A 5000-nucleotide genomic window follows, 5' to 3' on the forward strand; every position below is an offset into this window, starting at 1 on the left:
AAATGGAAGAGTAGTAGAAAGGGCATTAATGAATTATGTGTTGATAACTAAAAGAATGTTTGGAAGATTGAAAGACGTGCACGTGTTTAGGAGTATGGCTAACGGTATGTCCTGATAATTTTTTTGGTGGAAGGAAAATTAGTTGTAGCAAAAGAATGGGGGAATAGAGTAGGTGGATGTAAAAGGGAGCTAGTGAGGGTTGAAGAGCTAATAAAACTGGGGGTAAAAAGTAAATATCAGGAAAGGTTGAAAATGACATATGACGAAGTGAAAGTAAGAGAAACTGGCAATTTAGAGGAGGAGTGGAAGTTAGTAAAAGAAAATTTTGTTGGGATTGCAAGTGATGTGTGTGGCAAGAAGGTTGTTGGAGGCAGCATGAGGAAGGGCAGTGAATGGTGGAATGGAGTGAACGTAAATGTGAAAGAGAAAAAGAGGGCTTTTGAAGAATGGCTGCAGAGTAATAGTATAGAGAAGTATGAAAAATATAGAGAGAAAAATGTGGAAGTAAAGCGCAAGGTACGTGAGGCAAAGAGAGCAGCTGACCTGACGTGGGGTCAGGGATTGGGTCATTCATATAAAGAGAATAAGAAGAAATTTTGGAAAGAAGTGAAGAGAGTAAGAAAGGCTGGCGCAAGAATTGAAGAGACAGTGAAAGATGGAAATGGAAGGTTGTTAAAAGGAGAGGAGGCAAGGAAAAGATAGGCGGAATATTTTGAAAGTTTACTGAATGTTGAGGATAATAGGGAGGAAAATATAATTGCTGTTGCAGGTGTTGAGGTGCCAGTGATGGGAGATGAGAATGAGAGAAAGATTACAATAGATGAAATGAGGAAAGCACTAGATGAAACGAGAGTAGGAAAAGCGTCTGGTATGGATGGTGTGAGAGCTGAGATGTTGAAGGAAGGGGGTGTGACTGTACTTGAATGGTTGGTGAGATTGTTTAATATGTGTTTTGTGTTGTCAATGGTAACAATAGATTGGGTTTGTGCATGTATTGTACCACTATATAAGGGTAAGGGAGATGTGCATGAGTGTTGTAATTCAAGATGTATTAGTTTGTTAAGCGTAGTTGGAAAGGTGTATGGTAGAGTAATAATTAATAGGATCAAGGATAAAACAGAGAATGCAATCTTAGAAGTACAGGGTGGTTTTAGAAGAGGTAGTGGTTGTATAAATCAGATTTTTACAGTTAGGCAGATATGCGAGAAATATTTAGCAAAAGGTAAAGAGGTGTATGTTGCGTTTATGGATCTGGAGAAAGCGTATGATAAAGTTGATAGGGAAGCAATGTGGATGTGATGAGGTTATATGGAGTTTGTGGAAGGTTGTTGCAAGCAGTGAAAAGTTTCTAAAAAGGTAGTAAAGCATATGTTAGGATAGGAAATGAAGTGAATGATTGGTTTCTGGTGAGAGTGGGGCTGAGACAGGGATGTGTGATGTCACCGTGGTTGTTTAACTTGTATGTTGATGGTGTGGTGAGAGAGGTGAAAGCTCGAGTGCTTGGACGAGGATTAAAACTGGTAAACGAGAATGACCATGAATGGGAGGTAAATCAGTTGTTGTTTGTGGATGATACTGTACTGGTTGCAGACACAGAAAGGAACCTTGGCCGATTAGTGACATAATTTGGAAGAGTGTGTGAGAGAAGGAAGTTGAGAGTTAATGTGGGTAAGATTAAAGTTATGAGATATACGAGAAGGGAAGGTGGTGCAAGGTTGATTGTCATGTTGAATGGAGAGTTATTTGAGGAGGTGGATCAGTTTAAGTACTTGGGGTCTGTTGTTGCAGCAAATGGTGGAGTGGAAGCAGATGTACGTCAGAGAGTGAATGAAGGTTGCAAAGTGTTGGGGGCATTTAAGGGAGTAGTAAAAAATAGAGGGTTGGGCATGAATGTAAAGAGAGTTTTATATGAGAAAGTGATTGTACCAACTGTGATGTAAGGATCGGAGTTGTGAGGAATGAAAGTGATGGAGAGACAGAAATTGAATGTGTTTGAGATGAAGTGTCAAAGGAGTATGGCTGGTGTATCTCGAGCAGATAGGGTTAGGAACGAAGTGGTGAGAGTGAGAACGGGTGTAAGAAAAGAGTTAGCAGCTAGAGTGGATATGAATGTGTTGAGGTGGTTTGGCCATGTTGAGAGAATGGAAAATGGCTGTTTGCTAAAGAAGGTGATGAATGCAAGAGTTGATGGGAGAAGTACAAGAGGAAGGCCAAGGTTTAGATGGATGGATGGAGTGAAGGAAGCTCTGGGTAGATGTGAGAGAGGCAAGAGAGCGTGCTAGAAATAGGAATGAATGGCGAGCGATTGTGACGCAGTTCCGGTAGGCCCTGCTGCTTCCTCCGATGCCTTAGATGACCACGGAGGTAGCAACAGTAGGGGATTCAGCATTATGAAGCTTCATCTGTGGTGGATAACGGGGGAGGGTGGGCTGTGGCACCATATCAGTTCCAGCTGAACTTGGTTGAGTCCCTTGTTAGGCTGGGAGGAATGTAGAGAGTAGAGGTCCGCTTTTTTTGTTTTTGTTTCATTTGTTGATGCCGGTTACCCCCAAAATTGTGGGAAGTGCCTTGGTGTATATATATATATATATATATATATATATATATATATATATATATATATATATATTTATACTGTATATATATACATATATATATATATATATATATATATATATATATATATATATATATATATATATATATATATATGTATATATGCATATGTATATATATGCTTATATACACACACATATATGTATATATATATATATATATATATATATATATATATATATATATATATATATATATATATATATGTATGTATATATATATATATATATATATATATATATATATATATATATATATATATATATATATATATGTATATATATATACATATATATTACTTTATTGTTATTAGTATTATGATTATTATTACTACTACTACTACTATTATTATTATTATTATTATTATTATTATTATTATATTTATTATTATTATTATTATTGTTATTATTATTATTATTATCATTATTATTATCACTTTTATTATTATTATTATTATTATTATTATTATTATTATTCTTTTGAGAATTACTTTATGGAGACAACTAATACTTATTTTTACACTAAAAATTTGGGTTACCTCAAAATTTGGAAACCTGTAGATAATAAATAGAAATTAAAAGCCAGAAATCAATGTAGCCGAGGCCTAAACAAACTCGCAAAAAGTTTAGATATTACCATTGACATGGAACCTGCCAACGCACAGTGTTGGAAGCATATTGCTACGGGAATGTATCGATTTTTTACTCAGAGACGAAGTTGAAATTTTCTATAGGATCCTGCCTGCAATAAATTTACTTGCTATCAAAATGATATATAGTTGATTTAAACGGTAATATATTTATAACCAAGCCATTCATTACTCCTTTAAAATTTTCATATATTTAGTTTTTATTTCAATCATATTGATTCTTAATATATCCTTATTGGTAATACTATTGAGATAGTCAACTCTGAGGGTAATTCCTATGTCTACATTTATGTACTCAAAGGAAATACATAGTAAAATTAATATGAAAGACACTGGACTTCGGGACACGTTAATGAGTATCAATCATTAACAGAAAATTCAACTTATTTTTCTCTATAGATTCGTCCGCTTTCGTCTCTCTGATGCTGCTACTTATCTATTTTATATGATCACCCAACAATAGTTTTCCTAATATAAATTCTACACCTAGAGGGTATATTCCTTTTTTTGAGGGCAAAACTTTTTCTCCCTGACAAAATGCTTCTAACAAAAATATTTGCCGCTTCTCTTTTATCTCATTTTGTCGTCTTGTTGAAACAAGTGTTGATATCTGTTACCCAAAACATACATTTTGAGAAACATACATATTCATTTTACTGCTCAAGGTTTATGAACACAGTAAATGAGATTTTTGGTGTCATTTTAAAATAGCCCCATTAGTATTCATCATATTTTTTGGCTCAGTGAGTTTGCCTGGCAACACTTCCAATATTTGCATAAAATCCCGGAGGACAGGACTTTTCTGTTTCACTTTGCGAACACAAAAGAAGCAATTTCGTTCCTGAATATATAATTGCAATGAATAAAAAAAGAAACACAATTAGCGTTGACTGAAACCACTTCTGAATATATAAGACACATCTGATCTTTAATTTAAGAAATTGAATGAAACAGTGTTTATGGAAGATTTACCATCGTCATCAGCGTCTCCTTCTACGCCTATTGATCCAAACTTGGTCGGTTAGATTTCGTAACTCGCTCTATCTTGAACTTTTATATCAATACTTCTCCATTTATCATCTCCTACTCCACACCTCATAAACCTTAGCCATGTAAGCCTGAATCTGCTAACTCTTCTAGTGCCTTGTGGAGACAAGTTAAAAGTTTGGTGAACTAATCTCTCTTAGGGAGTCCGAACACAATGACCACACCATCTCCATCTACCGCTCACCCTGATCTCATCGACATATGGCACTTGAGTAATATCTCCTATATTCTCATTTCTAATCCTTTCCAGCCATTAAACTCCCATTATTCTTTTAAGGGCTTTGTTCTCAAATCTACAAAATCTATTAGATAATTTTTTTTCAATGCCATACCACTACCCATGTCCAGACATTAACAGCGCGATGTCACTATACTGATATATATCCTGATTCTTATATATAATTTCAGTCGATTCGATTTCCATATTAAGATTTTTTTTTTTCAATATTCCATTAAACCCCAATTCTAAGCACCCTGTATTAGAGATTATAGTTCCTAAACATTTTAAATGATTCCAACTTATTAATTCTTTCTCCTTCTAATGATATTTCATCTTCAATCTTTCTTCTATTTATGTTGAGCCCACCCTCAGGTAATATTTCATGCATTTAGGTAAGCAAGCTTTACACAACCTGTGGTGTTCTGTTAATGAGGACTGCGTCATCAGCATACTCTAGATCAGGTAATT

The sequence above is a fragment of the Palaemon carinicauda genome, chromosome 5 (genome assembly GCF_036898095.1).
Source record: "Palaemon carinicauda isolate YSFRI2023 chromosome 5, ASM3689809v2, whole genome shotgun sequence".
NCBI lineage: Eukaryota > Metazoa > Arthropoda > Malacostraca > Decapoda > Palaemonidae > Palaemon > Palaemon carinicauda.